This window comes from Pseudorca crassidens, chromosome X, assembly GCF_039906515.1.
Source record: "Pseudorca crassidens isolate mPseCra1 chromosome X, mPseCra1.hap1, whole genome shotgun sequence".
NCBI classification, from domain to species: Eukaryota; Metazoa; Chordata; class Mammalia; order Artiodactyla; family Delphinidae; genus Pseudorca; species Pseudorca crassidens.
Genome location: NC_090317.1, coordinates 34,867,767 through 34,893,308, shown reverse-complemented (window position 1 = coordinate 34,893,308; position 25,542 = coordinate 34,867,767). Strand labels below are relative to the sequence as shown.

The 25,542-nt window shown below is 39.0% G+C and overlaps 1 long non-coding RNA gene across 1 annotated transcript in view; it reads left to right on the top strand.

Moving 5' to 3' along the window:
* Nucleotides 1-23,463, top strand: part of LOC137217420 (uncharacterized) — a 132,699-nt gene extending 109,236 nt beyond the window's left edge. Inside the window, exon 4 of the long non-coding RNA XR_010940093.1 lies at nt 23,350-23,463. This is a non-coding gene — a long non-coding RNA (uncharacterized lncRNA). The remainder of the gene's footprint in view (nt 1-23,349) is intronic.
* Nucleotides 23,464-25,542: the final 2,079 nt, after the last annotated feature.

Below are 25,542 nucleotides of genomic sequence, written 5' to 3'. Positions count from 1 at the left end.
AGCCTCCCTTGGGTTTATTATATATATAGTATATCTATAACTACATGCCTTAGCTATACCCAGGAGGTATTCAAGACAAGTGCTGCCACCTGAAAGTAATGCTGTCCTGTTTTCTGTCAGTCTACTGACAAGAATAGAGGTTAAACATACTGATTAATTTTCTAATATTACAACATGGCACAAACATATAAAGTTAGTTACAGGTTGATTGAAACATCCTTTATGATGGGATGGACATAAACCAATCAACATATTTATTGAATGCCTACAATATTCATAGCACTGAACTAAGTACAGTGGGGAATGTATGGTAGATATAGACTATGTCCCCAGGACTTAGAAACTAATTAGGAAAGTGAGACATGGAAACAGAAATTATTATAATACAAGGCAATGCTTAGGTAATGACTACATAGGCCAAAAGTGCTACAGGTGCCCCAAGGGTAGATAATCACTATGGTCTGAATTCCTTAGGGAAAGCTTCTTGGATGAACTGGAGCTTGAAGGACGAGTAAGATTTGGATAGGCAGAAGAAAGGCATTTCAGCATATGGTCATGGAGGTGGGAGGGCCTAGGTTTCATGGGATAGAATTGGGTCAGATTTTAAGGAGCCTTGAAGTTGGTCATTGGAGGCTTATTAAAGGTTTTGAGCCAGTAAATTATATAATGAGAGCAGTGCTTGCATTATATAAGTCCTGGCAGTAGTGAGTAGCATGGAATAAGCATTGGTTCGCAACCTTGGATGTACAGTAAAATTAACTGGGGGCTTTACAAAATACTGATGCCTCAATCCTAACCCCGAAATTCTGATTTAATGGTATGGGATGTAGCCTGGGCCTTAGGATTTTTAAATAGATCTCCAGGTATTCCTAATATGCAGCAAAGTTTGGGAACACTGTCATGGAGGAAGGAGAGATACGAGCAAGGAGACCAGATAGAAGGCTATTATAAGGCAAGCTTAAGATCATGAGTTCTGGGCTGCTAAAGTGCGTGACAAAGAGAAAAGAGAAGAAGGTTTGGATATGGGCGACATTTCAAAGGAAAAGCTTACTTAGCTTCGGGATAGACTGAAGACAGAGAAAAAGAAGGAAGATTTAAAGGTGCCAGCACGATTTCTGGGCTCAGTGTCTTCTTCGTGGTAAGCATCCAATTAATATTTGTTGAAATGAACTTATAGAGTAGTCCGGAGACTCATGCTCCATTAGCAGAAATCAGGGAGGAAAAAGTCAGCTTGGGAGGAAGGGGGGGATTTTGTTCCTCGGCCAAGTATGAGATGGCAGTAAGTTATCAAAGTCATCAGTCACTTTTGAGAGGTAGAACTGGGATTCTGAGGCAAAATCACAGCTGGAGACCGCCACTTAGAAACCATCTTCATAGTTGATCGTTGAAATCCTGAGAGTGATGGTATCACCTAGGGAAAATAATAGAGTAAGAAGAAAAACAGTTTGGTGATAAAAGTTGAGGGAAGGCAGAATCATGTCTCTATTGTTGTTTTTAACAGTCAGAAGGTCCTGTGCATGTAAGTAAGCGAAGAAGAGCAAGTTAAAACATCTAGCTGGAGCAGAGAGCGAAGAGATGCCCAGCATTCTATAGCTATCCTGAGAAGTAGAAGTCAAGGTCCCTCTCTTCGGGTAGATTATAATCCAGTTGTATAGACAAGCCACAGTGCTGGCTGTATAAGTCAGTAGAGCTGTCCATACCAAATGTGACAATAAGTGCTTGAAATGATCACATGAAAGGCAGGAAGACTGAGCTTGAACAGTGATTGGTGCACTGTGGTTTTGAGATTGGCAGGCAGGATGAAAAGATGAATTCATAAATTAAAGTAGAGGTAGACAGGAGAAGTTTACCTCTTAAATAGCAGGGTCCATGGCCCATATCTTCTCTGTCGCCTTCCCTGAACACTTCAGCCCATTGCCTACATCTTCTACCCTCCACAGACCCCACCCTTAATGTATCACTGCCTCTCAATCGAGCTGTGCCCTGAGTCACTAGACAACTGGAGCAATCCCCTTAATTTGCCTTAGCCTAAGATGTCCCCGGGGGGAACATTTAAGAAAATACTGCATGGGTGACTTTAGTCCATTTCAGAACGACATGAGTTTTTCCTTAAGGTTCATTCATTTTAAGTATTTAGTGAATGAATGTGTTCTACGTGTTCAGGATGGTTTATCAAGACGAAACGTGGGAGGGTGGCCCAGACAATTCCCCAACTTCACAGTGTTGCCGTGGGGCAGGCTTGACTGTGCCTCTCAGAATAATTTCAAGTTGCCAACCTACAGTGTAGGCATGACCTGAGATGCTCCCCAGGTTACTGAATCAGCTTATTATTTGTTCAGTGCCCTACCAGTTGTTTGACATTATGTAGACACAAGGCTCTATTGAATGAGGAGAGTGTGCTCATTGGTAGGGTCAAAATTGGGGCCTTGGAATTACAATCCAAACAACCTGTCACACATTTCAGTCACACATAAGCAGCAATATAATTCTGTTGCTTTGGAAAGAGTTAAAAGCTAGTTTTACAATAAGAAGACAAGCTCTTGAAAACAGGGAGGGGCAGGGTTAGGGTGTGATTGACAGACTGTCATTAGTATTTGACAGATATCCATGATTGTTTTTTCTAACAGGAAAATGGTGATTTTTAAAAGCAGTTTTAGATTCCTGCTTCTATTTTTGTATAAAGAAGAAAGCCTCAACTTTTCTGTGTAGTGTCAGTAAATGAACAGTTTCCTCTCAAATCACGCATGTTGCCTTGCAGCCTTCAACTGCGTAGTAATATATCACAAACATTTGGATGTGGGCAGGGGAATGGCCAGAAATAACCATTTAGGTCATATGGGCTTTCAAATGCATCTGTTTACACACAGAGGGTCCCTACAGAAGACTTTTATTTCAGGGAATAATTTAACCTGATGACAAACTTTAAGTCAGTGAGTCATTCTCATGGTCTGACATTTTGTTGTAAAAGTGCTTGAGAGAGGGTACATCACTTTTACAGGCTTGCTTGTGTCCTGAAGCAAAGTCGTAGGCATTGTGCATGACACACATAGGTTATGTTGGATGGAGGACCTTTATGAGACTGGGTTAAAATGGAAACTTGCATTTTTCAACTTTATTTCAATTACTTTGTTATTGAATATAATACTAGTTGCAATAATGGGTAATTTGAGAACTACAGAATAGGATTGGTATAATCTAATCACAATACCTATAATGTTACAGTTTAATTTGGCCATGATCATTTTCTCCCTGATTAAGACTCTTCATTTTCATATATCTCTAGACTCCCATTGATACACTCACTGTACTTCCAAAAAGAATTCAGGAAGTCCCAAAGTTAAGTTCCAAAGGTTTGTTTTTTTGAACTCAGAAACAATTTTCCCATATGAACAACGTTATAAATTAGGGCCATATTCCCAAACCAGTCTACCCGAAGCTACTTAACCCATAATGTGCTTGAAGTAAAGTAGTGTGTATATCATATATAATAACATTTCTATGAAAAAAAAAGTTCAGTTCCAACATGAGAAGACCAGAATAAATTTACCTTTTCTTCAGTGACCGCCCCCCCATCTAGTGCTGCCTCCGACCCCAACTCTGAATCCTTTATCAGTCAGGCCAAGTGAAGGGGAAACATCCTTGGCTCCAAGACTGATATGATTTCCTTAGTGGCAGGAAAGAAAAAGGAAGGCAGAGACTTTTAGGCAATTGAGGCTCACTACCCCCTTTCTTTTCCATCATCAGGTATTGGACTGCCTGCTGCCCTGACAACACAGTCTGTTTAAGAATTTTTTTTAGGACTTTAATTTTTTTAATTAAACTTTTTTTATGTGTAACAAAGTGAATCAGTTATACATGTACATATAGGACTTTTATTGATAGTAGTGGTGGAAACAGGGATAAAAATGAACAGATCTGTGCTTCCCCTTCTCTATATTCATTCACTCACTCAACAATGCATTAATCAATTCCTAGGTAGCTTTCCACTTCAATCTAAACCCTGGGGATACAAACATGAATGAGCCCTTGAGGTTCCCCCAGTCTAGTAAGGGACACAGACCAATAAACAAACCATTGCCATGCAGCGTGCTACCTGCAGTGATAGAGGGCTATACTAGGTAGGGTGGTGGGACAAAAGAGGCAGTGTTCTGCTTGGCCTGAGGAGTGGGGAAGGTTGTCAAAGAAAACTCTACAGGGCAAACACTAAGGCTAGTCTTGAAGGATGAGGTGTTCATCAGGCAGATAAGGGACTCTGAGAAGGCATTTTAAGCAGAGACAAGAAGTCTTGTGACTTTTCCCCATGTTTGGGAAAGTAAGAGCAACCTGGTATGGTTTGACCAGAGATACAAAATAGGGCAGCGTTAGGAGATGGGACTAGGCAGGGGCTTCAGGTGAAGAGCCTTACATGTCAGGCTGAAAACTGCATTTTATCCTATAGTGGTTAATGGGGAGTGTTGTGGTCAGATTCACCATTCTAGTGACAATATGGAAAATAGATTGAATGGGAGATAAAGGGAGACAGGCCTTTTAAGAAGGACAAGAGGAGGGGAGAGAAACATTTTCATTTAGCTATTTTATTTAATTTTAATGAAAAAATTTTTAAATTGTGGTAAAATACATGTAATACAAAATCTTAACCATTTTTAAGTATACAGTTCAGTGACATTAAGTACATTTATGTGGTGGTGCAACTGTCAACACCATTGATCTCCAGAAATCTTTTATCTTCTCAAACTGAAACTCCTTACCCATTAAACACTAACTCCCCATTCCCCTTCTCCCCCCAGCCCCTGGAAACCACCATTTTACTTTCTGTCTGTGAATTTGACTACTCTAGGGACCTCATATAAGTGGAATCATAAAATCTTGGTCCTTTCATAACTGGCTTATTTAGTTATTTTAAAATAAGGGAAATGCATGTTTGTGTTTAAAAAAATTCCAAATAACACCATAATGTGTAAAATGAAAAGGAAAAGCATGGAATGGCTGGTAGATTTTGTTAAGGAGATTTTCCATGCCCATTTGGGAACTAACATTTGCCGAATGTATGCCATGTGACACTATGTTGAATGCTTTATGTATGTAATTTAAGTTGCCTCTTAAACCATATGTGATTTCATTTACTCATCGTACGTTATCATTTCATCATCTTCAGTCCCTAGGGAGAGGGGTCTGACAGGAACTAGACAAGCAGTCAGTGTTAGTGCCATAAAGACTAGAATGTAGAGAAGAACTTCTGTGCCAGTAAGAGCACTAGAATATACTCTGGGAACCAAGGAAGCCCAGCCTTCAACACTGAACGGGGCAGAGCAAGGCAGGAGGAGGTTATTTGCCCAGGTGGGCCTGGAGTTCACAGGACCCTTCTCAGACTCACTGGTTCCTGAGCTTGAAAGACTTGTCAGACATGCTCCCTGGTGGGGTTGATGTTATTATCAAGCTTTCTCTGGGTTGACTTAAGAACTTTTAGCTTGGCTGCCAGAAGCTTCTGACAGTGTCTTGGTCCTCCAGTATAGATATCAATTAATATATGTCATACCTATTGCTACACTAGCCTAGACTAGCATTCTTTTAAGTGTATTTCATGGAAACATACTGGTTTTTCTAAGATGTTAATATATAGTTATCAAAAAGAAACAAACAAAAAAAACCCTAGTCAAATACATTTGGAAAACAGTTCATACTAGATGCTTCTCCTAAAGAGTGATAGCACATAATGAGCTTATTAAGACCTCTGGGAAGTCCTGTAATAAATAATAGATCTGTTAAACTTTTAAACCACTATTTTCCAAACATTTTGACCACCATACTTTTTTTTTCTTTTCTCCTTAGCGACATGAATATACATTTGGTGTGACACTAGTATTCTATGGAGCCCAGAAGCACAGTAATTAGGTAGCATCTCAGCTAGGCTATATCAACCATTCAGGAATTGACAAAGGCTGCCCTGAGGCAGCATCCTAGATATACAGGATTCAGAACTGAGCTCAATAAGCAAAATGTCAAGGAGATGTCCTCAACTTCAAATTTGATTAGACTACCTCCAAAATGCCTAGGGTGATGATTTCTTCCAAAAGGTTTAACTAAATTTCAAATCCATAAGTTCAAGTTCTTTAAACCTCTTACACAGAGGCAGCCTACCACTTCCTACTTCCCGCTCCAATTCCATAACTGTAACTGTCAATAATCCATGACTTCCTAGGCTACATTTTCTCTTACCTAGGTCTCTGAAAGGCATACAAATTGATACAAATTTGGAAGGAGGATGAAGAGAAAACCACCTTCCAACTGAATACAGTCAATGTGACTACCAGCTCACTTTCCTCTGTGTAACGGTTCTGAAGTCTCCCAGAAATTTATGAACATTGTATTTCATCATGGACTAGAACAGCGTGGGATTATCAGTCTACTTTAGCAAAAATGTGATCTACCCTAATGTCCTTGCTTGAGTGACTAGAATACCTCATTCAGGACAGACTTAATGACAGCATGAATTCTACTTAAAAAACTCCAGAAATGTCAATTCAACCCTCTAAGCATCAGGTTTCTCATCCTATAAGGAATGAAGATACTACCTACCAAGGTCCACATCATTCTCTAAGTATCAAAAATATACCATAAATTGCCTATTCTTTTCAGGTTTCATGGTAGATCACCAGCATTCCATGGGAAATCTATGGCATAATGGTAAGAACACAAACCTTGGAGTTGGATAAACTAGATTTAAATACCAACTCTGAAAATGAACACTTCTGTTATCTTAACCAATTGTTTAAAATAGAATAACAATACCTATCTCAATAGGGCTATTGCCACATAATGTATATAAAATACCTGGCATAATGCCATGCACATAGTAATAATAATAATAGTGCACATAGTAATAATAATAATAGAACCATTGACTGAATACTTAATATGGGCTCATTGTACTAAGCGCTTTATATGCGTTGTATAAATTAATATATCCAATACCATTTTGTTCATGGTCCTTCATAATTCTGGGTTTGAACATGGATGTATCACAACTTTGGAGCTGTGATGCCATTCATTGTTTTGAAACTGGATTCTCTCAAAAATATCCACAAATACATGCACCCTTAGGCAAATATCCTGCTCCCTGTCTTTCCTTGACTATTAAAACTCCAACTACAACCTGAATTCATCTTCTGGATCTGGAGGGTTCATCTTTGACACCTTACTGATTACATTACACTTCTCTCCTGTACATTATCCCCAGATCTTTGAGCAATGACTCCATTTCTATACCTGTCATAGCAAAATATACTAGGTAGTAAGGTTGCCTTACTACCTTCACTGGACTTCTCGAAAGATTACATATTTCATAGATTATGTATCTATCAAGAATACTCTATTCTATACCAGATGTGGTTTTCACCTTTGTATCTTCCAAACCATGCCCACTGCTGTCTTCATTAGACATGACTAACTGACAAAGATTGTAACAGCACAAATATTCTTCAGCAAGCAACATCCTAGGACAAACAGTCCCAATCTGTATCAAATTCCTGGAGAGCATCTGAACAGAGGTCTGAATCTGGACTCTTTTGCTCAGAAAATTAGATTTTAAGTGATTGGACGCTGTAGTGGTTTTATCTGGGTTTTTCTGTCCCTTTGAGGAACTGTTCCTCCTCCTCTCCAATCATGTGACTTTTGTGAGGGAGCTGCTAAGCGTAGTGCCCTATCTCACTGGCCCCAAGGTTAGCTTCTGATCCAGGCCCTTCCAAACAAAACTCAATTCCTCTAACCATACCGATTGTTCTGGGTTGAGCATGTGACCACGCTTAGTCATTTCGAATCCTTCCTCGAGGTTTTCAATTTTGAGCTAGAGAAAAATGGTCTCGCTTTTTTTTTTTTTTTTTTTTTTTTGCTGTACGTGGGCCTCTCACTGTTGTGGCCTCTCCGGTTGCGGAGCACAGGCTCCGGACACGCAGGTTCAGCGGCCATGGCTCACGGGCCCAGCCGCTCCGCGGCATGTGGGATCCTCCTGGACCGGGGCACAAACCCGTGTCCCCTGCATCGGCAGGCGGACTCTCAACCACTGCGCCACCAGGGAAGCCCTGGTCTCGCTTTTTAAGTCATAAATCTAGAAGAAGAAAGGAGCTACAAGCAGTTATCATCCCTGCCATAAGGAAAAACCTACCTCATTAGAGGAGAATGAGGCCAACAAACAAATGGAAACAAAGACAAAAGATGGACAGAGATATCCCTGATGGCATCATTTGAGTGTCTGGTCCAGATAGTCTAGATCTATCTAAGATTCCCCAGTTATATGAGCCAATAATTTTCTTTTTCTCTTCAAGTGACTTTGATTTGGGTTTATGTCGTTTGCAAATGTACTTTCTCATAACTTCCATCGTCTATCTGGTTGCCTGGCTCTCTCCATACCTCAGATATATTTTGTGTTCCCGCAACTCCTTCTCCTTTTGTGTAAACAGGACCCCACTCCATACCTGACTTTACCACTGAGTACCAATCCAGCAGTATTAGACTCCACTGGTAATCGAGCAGACATTTTGGAAGTAGCCATCTAGTCAAGAAATTGCTCTTCAACATCAGGGCAGTGTGAAGTAGGAGCAAATAGTGTTTACAATGAAACAGTGATGCATCCTAATAGAGAACATATTACGATAATGAGGAAATTCAGACATGGGCAATACTCAGAACACGAAGATAAGAAGTTAAAGTTGAGAGAAATGTGATTTTCAGTTTTTTTTGTGTCCTCTAGTTATTCTAGCTATCTCTAGTTAACTATTTACCTAATTACTCTGGTTGTATCTAGTAACCCATAGTTATTCAAATGAGAAATTAGAATTGAGTGGAATGTGTATTTCTGATCCCTTTGGCTCACTCTAGTTATTCTGGTTGTCTGTAGTATGTAGCTATTAGTTAGCTTGTTACTAGTTAACTAATTATATAATGTTTCTATTTGGCTCTAGTTTTCTAAAGTTCTCACTCACTGTTCTAACAAGAAATAAAAAGGTAGATTGGAGAGGAATGAGTTTTTGAGCCTCTTGGCTTACTCTAGTTACTCTAGTTATTGCTAATCAACACTAGTTACTTCTAGTTACCAATAGTTATTCCAGCAAGAAATGTATCATTCTGAGCCTCTTGGCTTACTCCAGTTATTCTGGTTATCTAGTTATTGGCTAATTTTCTCCTCTATTTTTTCTAGTTTTCTATAGTTCTCACTTATTCTAGTAAGAAATAAGACATTAGATTTGAGAGGGCTTTTTTTTCTTAGTTTCTTGTTTTCATCTAGTTATCTCTAGTTACCTCTAGCTAACATTACCAAGTTGCCACTAGTTACATTTACTTATCAATATTTGTTCACCAAGCTTGTTTACTTTTCTTAGGGACACAGCTGAACTATCTTTCCCAGTCTTCCTTTGTCTAAATGGAGACACCTGACTGGTTCTCCCCCATGCAGTGTGGGCAGAAGTGATGTTTTTTCTGGGCAGAAGTGGTAAGAGTGGATGTGTTTTCTCCACACTCTCTTTTCCCTCCGTGATGATCTTAGAGACCATGTGTTGAAGATGACGGTGTTATAAGATTGAAGGAATCTAGGTCCCTGAATGACTGGTTGGAGTAGAGGCCCCTCTGCTTCTTCCTGATCACATTGGACTTTGACTTGAATGAACAAAAGTACTTTACTGAGTTAAGCCACTGATACCTTGAGGTTTGTTACAGTATTTAGCCTATGCTGACAAATTCATCCTATCATAGTACTTATCATATTCTATTATAAATTGCCTGTTTTGTTTCTCTGTCTCCTCCATTAAGACTGTGAGTTCCTTGATGTCAGGGCCAGTGTCTATTTAGTCATTATTTTATCCCTAGTATTTAGTGCAGTGTTAATAAGTACAGCAATGGATATTATTGTAAGGATATAATAAACAAATTTATATGCACTGACAGCATCCCCCTTATTGTCTCACTAATAAGGATCACTCTTAATTAAAGAGGAGATGCTAATTCTTTACTAATGGAGACTCAGTGCTTCTCCTTTAAGTTGTTTTTTGTTTAATTTAGTGCTGTTTTCATTTTTTATTTATTTATTTTTTTAAGATGTTGGGGGTAGGAGTTTATTAATTAATTTATTTATTTTTGCTGTGTTGGGTCTTCATTTCTGTGCAAGGGCTTTCTCTAGTTGCATCACGGTGCGTGGGCCTCTCACTATCACGGCCTTTCTTGTTGTGGAGCACAGGCTCGAGACGCGCAGGCTCAGTAGTTGTGGCTCAAGGGCCTAGTTGCTCCGTGGCATGTGGGATCTTCCCAGACCAGGGCTCGAACCCCTGTCCCCTGCATTAGCAGGCAGATTCTCAACCACTGCGCCACCAGGGAAGCCCCTCCCTTAAGTTTTGATTGTAGGTAGGTAGTGCAGGTAGGTAGAAGAGATTTGTAAAGATTTCGATCTAAGTGATGAGGTTCAAAGATCAACCAGTTGCTTACTCACAGTGGACTTGGAGACCCTTATTCTACATAGCTGAGTCACGTTTTAAGTTGCTTGTAAGTAGCCAACATAATTTTTCTAAATAGCTGAATTTCTTTTATGGAGTCCATAGATGTCAGTATAACATAAAACAAATATACTGAAAACTGGCTTCATGGAGTATAAAGCGTACGTAGCAAAGCTATTTTGAAATTCATGTATATGGGGGTCTATGAAATTGCACTTGTGATTAGTCATTCTGGATAAAAATCCAACCAACCAAACAAACAAGCACAATTAGCCTAACTAATATTTGGCAACATGCAACCAAAAAGAAATCTGCTTATTTGAGACTTTTTCACTTTTACAAGTTGAGCAATCATATATAGAAAATGAGCTTAGTGTTTTTAAAATGAGTGTTTATAGTCTTCAAGCAAATTTAACTAAAATCTCATCAATTTCTAGCACATGTTTTGAAATGTGACAGGCATTTTCTAAGCTGGTAGGAAAGAGAAATTTGCAGTGTTAGGCGGAAACGTTTTTCGTTGAGTCTTAGAAAAAGTCACTGAAAAGATTTCTGAGAAACTTCTAGAACATTCAGGCTATGCCACTTCCTGAATCGGTATGTCCAGTTGAAAAGGAAACTGAACCCAAAAGAAACAAAACTGGGGGTTATCTCAAGGTCTACTTCATGCCAAATAACCATTTTGCTTTTATGTTTCAACTATCCTTTTGGCTTTGTTCGATGCAACCTGAGTATGTGAGGGATTACAGGGCTATAGGGCACTGTTTGACTCGGCTATAATTCAGTATACTGGGTATACTTGTTTTTACAGTTCTGAACATATTCTTATAACAGATCTTCTAAGGAAAGTGCAGAGTGACAGGCAGCTATTGTGCTACTAAAAGACAATGAAGATAAGGTTGCAGTTTTCCAAATGAAAGTTTTTAGTTATAATTGCATATGTAGCACATTCCTTAACCCACTTGCATAGAAGACATTACCAATTACTTCTGAGAGTCAAAAAGGAGCACTTAGGTCCATATTCATACGCTAATAAGCATTGCATTATTTAAACCCGTTCTTTTTTTTTTTTATAAATTTATTTATTTTTGGCTGTGTTGGGTCTTCGTTTCTGTGCGAGGGCTTTCTCTAGTTGCGGCGAGCAGGGGCCACTCTTCATCGTGGTGCACGGGCCTCTCACTGTCGCGGCCTCTGTTGTTGCGGAGCACAGGCTCCAGACGCGCAGGCTCAGTAATTGTGGCTCACGGCCCCAGTTGCGCCGTGGCATGTGGGATCCTCGCAGACCAGGTCTCGAACCCGTGTCCCCTTCATTGGCAGGCAGATTCTCAACCACTGCGCCACCAGGGAAGCCCTAAATCCGTTCTTTTTAATCTATGAAAATGAGAATGAGCAGTGGCAATGGAAACATATACAAGTAGTAATTACCTTCCTCAAAGTGCAGCTTTTCACATAAACGCATTTCAGCTGGCAGGTTTAGTAACTTTCAACAATAAAATTTGGTAAATAAACCTCATTTTCTCTTGTAGAAATAGCCTTTAAAATACAGAATATCACGTTACCTTCAAAACATCTCTAAGGAAAGAGGAGTTTGCTACAAGTGCTGCAAACTTCCCATTTCTTATTTTTAAAAGCTTGCATTTGTAGAATATGCTAGAACCTCCATTTCATTTTTTTTTCCTTTTTAGAAAAAAATTCATCAGGAAGAGGAGCAAGAGGTATCCCTGTATTTTCGTTAACTGGCATTTGTTGTGAGACTCCAGAGAGCTTGGGGAACATGGCTATTTTAGGTGTTGGAAATTAGTCCCCAAAGATCTCACAGAGTATCTCGGTTTTGACATGTGTCTCTCAGAGTGAGTATTCAACAACAGGCTAATTTTTGACATTTGTTAGGTGGGTTGGCTGATGGTTAATAAAAATCAAGCCATAAGAAAATTACTTCCTGACATGCTTGAGGGGTAGATTTTAATTTACCAAGTTTATCAGTAAATAAACAATCATGAAGTCCAAACGAAGTCACACCTTAATCAGGATGTTTCGTGGTGTTTAGGTCACACTGCACATGGATTATTTCACACATAATGTTGAGCACTAGCTCATTATTGAACATGAGCTGTCACATCTGCATCATGCCAGTTTCACTGAGCGACCTGCCTGTCTGCTGCTTCTGCACAATGTTTAACATACTGAAAACACGAGTCGAAATAAAGATGAGCATGGCACACACTGCTGTGAGATTTTCTTCACAATCAGGACTCTTAGGAGATAGAATTATGAGTTCTTCAGATACCTCCATTCCTCATTTACCTTGCACAAAAGGCAACTCATTCTTATGCATACCAACTCACAGTGCAACCTTGGGTAAGTCACTGAACCCTTTTGTGCCTGAATTTCTTCATCTTTCAAAAGCCTATATTAATGAACACCTGTTCCACAGGGTTGGCGTGAATATCAAAAGAGAGAATGGTCATAAAAGGGCTCTGTAAATCATAAAGTGTTGTGAAAGTGCAATGTTTTAATAATAATAATCTGCTAAAAAATGGATGTGGCTTTTGTTTCTGCTGCTACCTTTGTGCCTTCGAGAAGCTAGACATGTGCCTTCTTGCCCTTTAAAAAATCAGAAATTCTGAATCAATCTATCTGCCTACTCTGTTTATGAAGTTGTTCCAAGGTGAATTGCCGTTTAGCAAATTGCACAAGCTGCAACCTCCAGTTCAAACCAGAAATAAGCTAGAAGGTGTGCTCTGCGGCATTTGAAGTCTAGTAAAAGTTTTTTGTGCACAGGATGGGATAATGTGGTCAGGGCAGAACTGCATATAAAGATTCTGCTCAATATGCCATATAAGCAGGAAAACCAAACAAAGAAACAATCACATTTTGAACCTAATAAGTAGTGCGAGTGAATGAAAAAGGGTTACTTGTCACCTTTGCTTTTCCCCATGAAATAATCCTAGATATTTATCGATTCCATAGTGAAACCCACGTATCATAGAAATCCTGTTAGTCAATGGGATAATGAAAAATATAGATTGTGTTATATAAAGAGCACATAAGACTTTGTAACCTGTGAAATCTCAATGTGCAACATATTGTTAGGTCTGCATGAAAATATTCCTTTGGAAAGCCGATCTTACTGCTTACCCAGATGCTATGATTTCCCAGGTGCCAAGTGAGTCTGCTGCCCTTAGAAATGTGTCTGTCCACTAGTTGACCCAAAATCTGCCTGTTCCCTTTTAGTTGGCACTTCATTCCAGGACCTTAAGAATTTTACTCTTCTAATAAATTTTCCTTATTAATGTATTTCAAGTACTTGTGTCTTATTCAAGATTATAAAAAACGGAACTGTTATTTACAATTGAAAGTTAAAAAAAAAATGATCTCCTGACAGTATAAAAGGAGTGATCCTCTAGACTACGAGGCTGTAAATCCTTTTGTGAGAGCGGGGGTTGGATCATGAAAAAGCATTTGGCGAAAGAGAGCCTGAGGTTACTTCACCCAGGGAAGGGGTGAAATTTGGGAACTAAAGAGGCCTCACCTACTTCAGCATTTTCCCCTTGTAGACACTTGCAAAAGAGACATTTTATGGTTGCCGTGACCTTGGAAAGACAGGATTGCACAATTACACACACCTGTTACAATGGAAGTCTTCAGAAGTTTGCTTGTATCAGGCATCTGGCCAGCTTGAAAGAATTTTAATCGAGAAGAGGTTTACGATGTAACATTGCTTGTACTCTCCCCTCTGAAGCCCCTTTGATACCAAGCAAAAGGTTGTTCGGTCGATCAGTTGCTTATCGGGCCTATCTTAATTATACCTTGGAAATCAGTATGCAAGTTAAATTGTTAAGCTGTTACTACGCTGTCTTAGAAAGTGTGCACTCTGTTCATTTCTTTTTTTAAGTAAATTTATCTTTTTTAAAAAATATTTATTTATTTATTTGGCTGCACTCGATCTTAGTTGCGGCACGTGGGATCTAGTTCCCTGACCAGGGATTGAACCTGGGCCTCCTGCATTGGGAGCACAGAGTCTTGACCACTGGACCACCAGGGAAGTCCCTGTCTATTCATTCCTGAAAGGAGATTTTCTTCCTCTTGAGCGTCACACTGGAGCATGACTAAAACCTAACACTAGCCAGGAAACCTCCTGATGTGTACAGTTTCTTAGCTTTCCGCATAATTATGCAAATCCATCTTTGACATTAGAGAAAGGCCAATGACAATGTCGGGCAAATGTTTATCCAGTTTTCACTTAGCCTCATTTTAGGTATTCACAGAGCTAATGTTCAAGCGCTAAAATATGAACATCATTTAAATGTCTAAGGGAGTTGCAGTTTGGTTCCTGCTACAGGGGTGGATCAGTTAAAAGAAGAAACTCATCTGTGCAGAGGCCTTTCCACTTCTAGCTCGTCAACCAGCAACGGTGCTTTCAGTTTACTGGTATTCTTTTAACACTCCCAAGCGGCCGTTTCCATGACACTGACCACTGGGAACTCTGCTATTCTGGAATTCAGTTGTGTCTGAGTGAAAAACAGAAGCACCTGCAGCCAGCATTTTATCCTGTTTTGTTTTGTCTGTTTGTTTTTATGTATCTCTACCCAGCACAGCCGCAACGGTCTAGGAAACATAACCATCATGTGGCTTTTCAAATGGAATAAAATGGTTACAGAAATTCTTATTGATTACAGCTGCTGCAGAAATAGATTTGTGGACATGATGAGCTGAAAACAACCATAGTATGACCTCGAATGGCCTCTACATTCTGCATGTGAGTTACCAGAAGCCTGAAGCAAAGGACTTGTCCAAAGTCTCTAAGTAAATCAGTGGCATAGCTAGGAGGAGAACCCAGATTTTCTGCCATCCAATCTGTATTCATTCTACTACATTACACTGTTTCCAAGAGATGTGTGAGCACTAGGGTCCCCAACATTTCAGAGAGGCAATAAGGGCATCTTCTTATGCCATGAAATTTTGAAGGTTTTCAAAACCTCTTGGAGAGGGCCAGAATCCAAAGCCTTACTTCTACAAATTCAGGAAGCTTGGATATTTGCCCAACTACAATGGTGACCATGAAGAGCAAATGATCCAAATGATGATGTTTTTAGGAAAGCTGATTACAGAAGAAGATTCCTACATTCCAGAGAAGACCAGTTGGCTTTGAGAGACTGATGACTTCACTGAATTAGGTTTCTTTGGTTGGGCAAGCTGGATTCCATCATAGCTATGTTAGCCTTGGGTTCCAGGAAGTCTGAAAAATATACACAGTCCATTAAGAAATGTGTTATGGGTTTTCAGGCCTTTCTATAGCGTGACTTGGGAGATTACCAGGGTTTTTAAGGGTTCAGGCCAGAGGACAAAGAGGGTGAGGCAAGAAGGATGGAAGGGGAAAACGAGACCGCTATGGATGAGAGAATAATAAAGCAAAAGAGAGATGTAAGAGGAGGAATTCAAAGAAAGGAGGCAGGGATCCTATCTTAGTTTCAATAATGGGTTTGCAGGGCGGTTGAACTTTTACTGCTGAGGTAGAAATAGCAAAGCCAGATTGGCAGGTTCTATGAATATTATAGACAGGATACAGGATATCAAGACTGGATGTAGTGTAAAAGTAGAGCTGCTGATGAGCCAAACTCTGATACCCAAGTCAAGAAACTGTCTCCAAGTCTGAGCAAAAACAAACAGAAACCAGAGTTGGAAGGGACAGATCTGATAAGAACCAATAAAGTGGAGCCAGTTCACTGGCCAATTTGTAGTGTTCTGTGTTGGTGGTAGAGCAAGCCCCAAGTAAGGAAAGTACTGTATGTTTCTGCAAACAATTTTATTTCCAACATCTAGCATAGTGCCTGGCACAAAGTAGGAATTTGATAAATGTTTGTTGAATGAATGAATTATTGAAACAGGTTCTCTCTTAAAGACCTATTCTTCTGAATTGGGTGAATGTCCATAGGGACAGAAAAAAAAATCCAAAGCATACGTCGAATGAGAAGAACATAACTGAAGGGTGTGAGGGTAGAGTTTGAAGGTGTAACTTGGGGGGCCTGGACAGATGCCTAAAAGATAGACTTACTAGAGATTATTATTTTGCTGAAGGCAGACTTTGGATTTCCTTTTATATAAAATGAGATGATGTCCCTTTGTGAGCATACTTTGAAGTTTGCAGTGTCAATGTAAATATAAATTATTATCATCATTGTGCACCTTAGCTGAGTCAAGATATGTTTGTTCTTTCTGATCCATTCCCTTGGGGCTTTTGTGAGTACAGAATGGGTGTGGGATATATACATAGATTTGATAAATCTCAATGTATTTCTTCTCCTCCTTGTATGAAAAGGGCTAAATATGAAGACATTTCTTGTTAGGCTCGTATGTCACTACTTGTATTGACATAAAAAGGGAGTCTTTAATGCCCTTATGATCAAAGAGTACAAGCAGAGTCACTGAGTTACCATGCCAAAGTATTTATTGGTCATGAAAATTCAAAAGCACCCTGTTCATAAAAGAGTCTCCCACCTCCTCACTTGTTTGTTTCTCCATGTTTTCATGGAAAATTGCAAATTGACTTCAAATTCTAGTTTAATTTAGGCTCAACGAAGCTACTTAACAAATGTGTAGTAAATAAATGAATGAACAGATGAACTCAGAGGCAATTATATAGTACAATAAAGGAGATGTTTGAATGCCTCACTGGTACCCATTAAAGAAAGAAAACAGTATCATAACCTTCCTTTCTCCAGTCAACTTCTTATAACCCCAGCTGCTAGGTCATGATGTCCTTGGCATTCAACAAAATGGACTGTTTGAAAATTAATTATTTCAGAGCATTAATTTTTTAAAAAATCCAAATTCCTGCTGCTTGGATTACTGGTCCTTAATAGTTTAGCCTGTGTTTGAGCTTGTAGTCTGCCTACCTCTGTTATTTGCTATTAACTTAGTGCAAGTTATTTAATCTCTAATCTCTCAGTTTCCTTCTCTGTAAAATTATGATAACAGTATCTATTCTGTAGGGTTATTATGAGGTATTATGATGTTAAATGTAAATCATTTTGTAATAGTGCTTGGCACACAGAAAGCACTCAATAAATGTTTTCTGTTATTATTTTTCCGTTATTATTATCTTAAAGATTTTATCAGCAGATAGATGGAAGTCTCAAAGAAGACCTGCTGGTTTTTCAGGAAAGATGTGGGTCTGTTTTTGGCAGACTGAGTTTAATGTGCTGGTCAAATATTCTGTAGTGCCATCCAGCAATTTGTTTTAAATATACAATGGTGTCTTAGGGTAGTAATTGAATTGTTGAGAAATAGACTAAGGAAAAAGCTGTACAGAGGTGAGAGCTGAACCTAAAAGAGGAAAGAGAATACCTTGGGGGAAAGTGTAGAAAGAGAAAAGGACCTCAGGCCTCAACCTTGGAGGAAACTCACATTTATGGAATCAGAGAAGGAGCTAGCAAAGCCAATAGAAGTACAGCTGGAATACCTCCACAAAACTCAAGGGAGGAGATATTTTTTAGAAGGATAGTCAAGAGTTTCAAATACTTCTGCAGAGAAATCAAGGATGATTAGGTTGAGAATTCTATTCATTTTTGTTAGATTGCTTTTTGATAGCAAGTACTGAGTTTTATTGATGTTTACATTCATTTCCCCAGCATACTGCCTGGCTCATGGTAGGTGGTCAATGTATACTTGTTAAATGAGTCAGTGAAAGGGACATCCAAAGGAGGAATTGCCATGGAGTTTTCATGACAGAAATCAGGTTGCAAAAGGTAAAGAGTAAATTGGATGATGAGAAGATGAGAGGTGCCAATTGAGAAAATGGTTATAACACAGGTTGGAGATTAGGATGGTAACTGAAAGAAGTCACAGGGTAAACAAAGGGCCTTTTAAAAAAATGTGGAGGTGATGGGGGAACGGGGCATGTTTTTAGGTGGAGAGATGAAAGAGAAAGAGATTGAATCGGCCCCAGGAGAAGGTGTGAATGATGGAATAAGGATGGATGGAGAAATAAGATGAAAGAAGAGAGTACAATTGAGGCACCTCATCCTCTAGTGGGAGGAAGAGAGGATGGGTTGCCATATACAAATACTGTGATTTAGGAAAATGTGGCAAAGGTGAGATGTGAAGATAGAAAAGAGGGGACATAAGAGATATCACTTCAGATGGTTTAAGTATCCTTGGTGTTGGAGAAGATGGGTGGGCCTAGGGATTTGAACAGGAAAGATTGAAAACAACTCTACAGAACATTCCATCTCTCATCTATGGGGTGAAGGAGTAGGCCAATTGGCCTTAGCCTTTGGTTAAGGGTTTCATGTATTCCTTGGGTTCTGACATTATTTCCTAAAAAATTTTGTACACTCGTAATAATTTCGTTTAAGTCACTAATGCTAAAGCTTGAAGAAATTTAGATAAGTCTTTTAAGAACCAAGCAGCACTTAAAAAAAAAATGGCGTACCATCATGTCGGGTTCTAAGAATTTTGTTATTGTCAATAGCCACCTTGGCAGAGCGTAATTAATTTTATTTCATGTACTTTCTAAACACGAAGACGATAGCATTTTAAATCTAGCAGAGAGATGGTTTAGTGTTTTCATGAAAATAATTCAAATGTGTAAATTACTGTTTCATAGCCACACACCTTGCAAATGTCATATCACATTTGTAGCCCTACGGATTCCAGGGTTTGAGTGTAATCAGCCTTTTGTTAAACAGTTTTTTGGTAACTTTTGTTTTGCTTTGTTTTTGTGCTTTCACTTTTTTGCCTCATCATTTTGTTTGTTTGTTTCAGAAGAAAAGGGTTTACTCTATGCCTGCATAGGAGCAACAGGACTGAATCTGAGCCAGATATTTCAACTTGATTTGGTCCATTTTCCTTAGAGTTTTGGGATTTTTATAATAGCTAAGCTGATTTCAGTAATTGAACCCTACTACAGCTAAGAACCGCTCAATCATGTATTCCCCATCTCCTCTATCATGCAAATAAATTATACTAGGCTTCTAAAATATGCAATCCGACAACAGCAAGGGGGTATGTGTGTGGAATGGGGAGGAGGAGTACAAGGGTGGAGGAGGATGTTTATTACAAGAGGTTGTTACAAGAATTCCTAGTTGTTTCTACTTCTGCAGCTGTAGCAGCCACATGAGAAATATGACTTTCTTTTCTTTGTGGCTTCGGAGGGTTTTCAGGAAGTGTAATAGAGAGTTCAATGGCTTTTAACATCTATAGTTCATCCTCAGGACCTCTTTCCTTTTACTTCTCTTTCCTTTGGAGCGATTTTTGTGAATCCTGCCATTTTCGGTCTGGATCAAATTTAATAGTTGGTTCCTCTTTCCATTCTGGGTTGGTGTGTAGCTTTTGTATTGGTCAGTTTATAACAAAAGCTAATTTTTTCCCCTTGCAGCTCCTCGTGATCTTTCCCTTACCTTCTGTTCTTTGGCAGCAGTGGAATTCTTTGAAAACTTCAATGTGTGGTTTAAAATCTGAACTTCGATTGCTGAGAGTTTCAAGGTGTTTTGCTTTTTTAAGGCAAGATGCTTTGATTTTTAAGAATTCATTCATCAACTATCAAGCTTATTTTTCATGGATTTTGAATTTCTTTTTAATGTATTTGTCCTTTGTGTTCAGTACATTTAGGATGGACATTATTATTTTAACCCTTTGGGTATGAATTCCTGAAGCTCAGATGCTACCACATTTTATTCGTGTAAAGATACGATTTTAACCTTCAAGCTCATAGATGCAAAGGCTGCAATCAGATAGTTATATCCTGTGAGTTTTATAACTGACCAAGTTTCCTTCTTCACTTTAGCCAGTAGGTAGCTAAAAACCAAATTTGAAGCTCACTTTCAGTAACTACATATGACTGTAGGTATACTTTTCTGGTGGCTGATCTTCCCCTTGGTTTTTATTATTTTTCCATTTTCCCTGTTTCTTTACACTATTTGTGTTTTTTCTCCTTCTCTTATACATGCTTATGACTTCACATCCTTGGCAGAAGGAGGTGGGTGATAAGTAAATATATACAAACGGTGTCCATAGCATGGACTTCCTTTAATCTCCCAGTTTTCTGGAGGACACTTTAGGAAATTTGTTATCACCTCCTATAACCAGCACTTCTCAGGATATGAGTGTTTTCCTACTCACTTCCTAGAGGTTTCTGTACCACCCCCTTACTGTTACAGGTGCAAGCATCTCTCTGGAAGAGCCACACTACATATATCTGGGGAAGCTTCCAGCCACGTTGACTCTATTATTATTTTACTCCTGAAGGGTCAATAGCCTTGGAGGCTGGTTATTTGAAACCTAGCTGTGGAAAGTATCTTAACAAGTTAGAGGCACGCCATCTTACACTCATGTCCGCTGCAAGCATTGCAGTAATCAGAGGTGTCTTGCTGTGAACTCTCTGAATATGCTCCAACTTCTGTCTTTTGTCATCTTGAAGCATAAATGCTTACCTGGAGTAAGGGAATGTGAGATTATGTGATACTGCTAAGACATTTTAAAAATGGATTTTGAATGGCAAACTCCAGGAATGGTCCATCCTCTTTGAGAATCTGCACTCTATAACCTTGAGTCAGTAAGCACAGTGTTAATATAATTCTCCAGAGCCAGAATGAAGGTTAGTATATCTGAAATGACTTGTAGATTGTGGGGGACAGCTGCCACCTGTGTTATGTTGACTCAGTTGGTCAGAACTCTCTGTTTGCATATTTTGAGCAGGATTAATATTGGTAACTGCCTTTTTGATTTAGGAGACATTTAGCAATGCTGTTTCACTGTCTAGATGCTTTTTCTGGGCCATTACAAATGTCAAATTGAATCTAGTCCAAAGTTTCACTATGTCCTCCATATACAAGGTCATTCCACAGAATATTATTTAAGAAATCATCAAGCAATATTGAATCAGATGGTGCAACTGGGGTTGTAAGCACTGAGAGCTGTTTATTAGGATTTTGATATGTACATTTCTGAACTCAGGGTGGAAATATGATTCCTTAGTACTTTGAGAATTTTACACAATATACTGATCTCAGGTGAAGTTAGTAAGATGAAAGGTATTAAAATGGCATATGTTTGCGATCTACCAATGGTCAAGGACACTGCATGAGTCTGCCTAGCATTTTAAAGCTCTATTTCATGGTAAAATAGAATATCTTGGCACACGTGACTTCACTGAGTGTGCAAAGAGACAATACTAACCAGAGTGCCTTCCCTTCCCCCCCAACACACACACCTCATAGGAAACATCAACTTGCTTCCTGGAAGAGGAAATTTAGTAGCCTCTGAAGGGTACAAGCTGAAACTTTCTATTTATCTGGCAGTCTAGATTTGAGATGTAAGGCTCAAGAAGAGAAGTAGGCTGATGGGGCAATACATCAAGTTGAACTTTCTACTGGGGACAGTAGAAAGCTGAACTTTCTACTGGGGACAGTAGAAAGCTGAACTTTCTACTGGGGACAGGTTTAGCCTGTACTTCTGACCTCCCTTGTTCTTTTTTGATTGAATAAATTTGACATATAACTGTGTAAATTGAAAGCATACAACAGGTTACTTTGATACATTTATATATTGTAATATGATTGCCATTGTAGCAATATTTATTACATTACATAATTATAGTTCAGTATTGTTGTCTGTATTCATTATGCTGTGCATTAGATCTCTATGGCTTATTCACTACTCATTGCAAGTATGTATTCTTAAACAACATCAATCTTATCCCCCACCACCCCCCATCCCCTGGTAACCACCATTATACTCTGTTTTTTAGGGGTTTAAATTTTTAGATTTCACATGTAAGTGATATTATACGGTACTTGTCTCTCTCTGTATGACTTATCTCACTTAGCGTAATGTGCTCAAGGTCCATCAGTGTTGTCACAGATGGCAGCATATCCTTTATCATGGCTTAATAATATTCTACTGCATATATTTACATCTTTTTCATGCACTCATCTGTTGATGGACATACAATAATCCGATTAAAAAATGGGAAGAAGAACTAAGTAGTTGCTTTTCCAAAAAGGACATCAAAATATCCAACACGTTCTTGAAAAGATGCTCAATACCACTAATTATCAGGGAAATGCAACTCAAAACCACAGTGAGATATCACCTCACACCTGTTAGAATGGCTATCATCAAGAAGACAGGAGAAGGCCGCTGAGCCTGCGCGTCCGGAGCCTGTGCTCCGCAACGGGAGAGGCCACAACAGTGAGAGGCCTGCGTACCGCAAACAAAAAACAAAACAAAACATAAATACAATGTATTTGTAAAAACGTGACTGTCCTGGAAAGATAGAAAGGAAGTTATAACACTTCAGTTCTTTTCAATTCAGATCATGTCTACATAATGTTTTTTTTTTAATGTATAAGGACGTTCATTCTGTCTTTTAAAAATAAATAAATTTATTTATTTATTTTTGGCTGCGTTGGGTCTTCATTGCTGTGTGCGGGCTTTCTCTAGTTGTGTTGAGCAGGGGCTACTCTTCATTGTGGTGCGCGGGCTTCTCATCGCAGTGGCTTCTCTTGTTGTGGAGCACGGGCTGTAGGTGCATGGGTTTCAGTAGTTGTGGCACGTGGGCTCAGTAGTTGTGGCTCGTGGGCCCTAGGGCACAGGCTCAGTAGTTGTGGCGCATGGGCTTAGTTGCTCCGTGGCATGTGGGATCTTCCCAGACCAGGGATCCAACCTGTGTCTCCTGCGTTGGCAGGCGTATTCTTAATCACTGCACCACCAGGGAAGTCCCCATGTCTACATAATGTTGACCTTAATTAACAAATTACATGCTTTGGTCCTTGATGAATCTCTCTGAGGAAACTAAAGAGTATCCCCATTTACATACTCAAACTGTTATCTTGTTCAGGAATCACTCATTCCATCCTTACCATCCTTACAGGTTGTAGCCTCCACAAAGTCTTCAGAATGACTGCATCTTGAGAGAGAGCCTAGCTATCCTTTGTTGAACAAGTATCCAGTTGTAAGTGCATTGGGACATATTTTTCAAGCTTGGGAAATCAAAGTGGCTACACTTTCTCGATTGCAAATCTTCAGGGAAAGGGCTCAAATTAAGTTGATCTTTTTTTTTTTTTGAGCACCGACTAAATGTTCAGTTAATTATACCAGGTACTGCATCTGGAGAGGGAGATAAATGAAGTAGAATGCAGCCCTACTTATTTAGAGCTCAGATATTTAGCACCTGCAAATGGCCAGAACATTTGCAAACTGAAATAAACAAAGAAGCCTCCAAAATGCAACCATTCTTTCCCAAAATGGCTTAGAAGATGCAATGTGTTTGGCTAATTTTCCAAGCAGAATAAAGGACTGTTCTGTTTGACTAGTAATGATGGCTGTGCAAGTCAAACCTTGATAGTGACAACGTATTACAATTTTCATGAAATGGAAACAAAAATATAAAAATAAAGTTTATTTTCACCAAACTGTACCAAAACTTGGGCAAAACTTGTAGTTTCTCACTGTATTTAGAACAAAATGCTTAAAAGGCTGAAATAGTCAAGGACCAATTTTCCAAGGACTTCTCTTAAACCTTTGATATTCAAATCATTTTCTCTTGCTGTGTCTACCTTGGTATTATCCTCGTTATTTTTCTTTTCTTTATTTGTTCACTGGTTTTACTCTACCAGATCTTCAGTTGTCAATGGCATTGTGTGTGATCAGAGTACTTCTTCAGCATCACTTTCATCAACTGCATCCAATCCTGAACATTTTGCAAGATTTGCAATTTCACTATGAAACTGGTTTGCATTGTATTGTCTGACAATATCAGAAAATCTGCCACATACTGATCAACATAGGCTCATACTAAGCAGGAAGAGATGTTTGAGTAGAGAATAATTTTATAGGGAGTCAGTTCCATAGTGAATAATTTGCATTTTGCTTTCATTCATATCCTCCTAACTTTGGGGACATGGATAATGGAGACTCAGATAATGAAGACCACATGTTAAATCAGCATAAACTCAAACCCAATTAACACGTAAGCGATTTGATAGGTTGTGTGAGAAGATGGATCACAGCAATACCAATCAAATTATGTGGTTGACTTAAAGAGCTAAATGATCTTTCTGAAAAAAATAACTCAACAAAAACTGAAATAGTGGGCTCAGTCTGGGGATTTTTAGTTAATGCATCCTCAACGTGAGCTGAAAGGTGCTAGGATGCCAAGTCAATTATACCCTCCCCAACACCTGATACTGGAAACTCACCCTAAGGGATTTTATTTCTTTATTCTAAGGTTTCATCTCTGACATTAAAAAGCAAAACAAAGCAAAACAAAACGAATGTAGGAGTGAGGTAGCATATGATGGTAGGTGAGCTAATAGGTCTCCAGTTGGAGTGCCTGTGTTCAAATATAAGCCCTGCCACTTACTGAGTGACACTGGCTAAGTTGTTTTGCCTCTCTCAGCTTCTCTTTCTCAACTGTAAAATGTGAGATTATAATTACATCTATCTCATAGGGTATTAAATAAGATAATGTGTACGAAGCACTCAGAATAGTACCTGACCCATGAAAATCACTCAATAAATGTTATTATTATCAGTCACTGATTTCTTGCCATAGGCAAGTTTCAGACTGTTTCCTGAGCTAGGATTCTAGGGATAGTGTAGGACAGTGTAGGGTGTGTGGTAGAGTTGGGGGTCAGAAAATGGTGAGGGACAAAATTTACTTTCTGAGGATTAGATCTGTCTCATGGCATTCCAATTCAATCTTAACTTTTTCTTTTCCGCAGTTTGGACAAATCTCATTCCAGACGATGTTTATTATACTACATCTATATGTCATGTTACACTATAAAATTAGCTCTCTTGGCTGCACTGGAGAGGAAAATATTCTTAATATGTTAATTATAATATTTATGCAAGTGATGGCTCCTAGTAAATTATTTTGTCTTTTAGAACAGCGCACTTGATATGGCAGCTGCAAAAGAATACTGTTAAGGGTGTCAGAGCTCCATTTTCCAAGAAATTGCTATCAGAAGAGAAGCAATCACTTAGCAGAAAGAGAGCCTTTCTCAAGGCTGGCATATTTCTTGTCTCTTGGAAAAGTTGCTCAGGTGGAGGCTTGGGTATA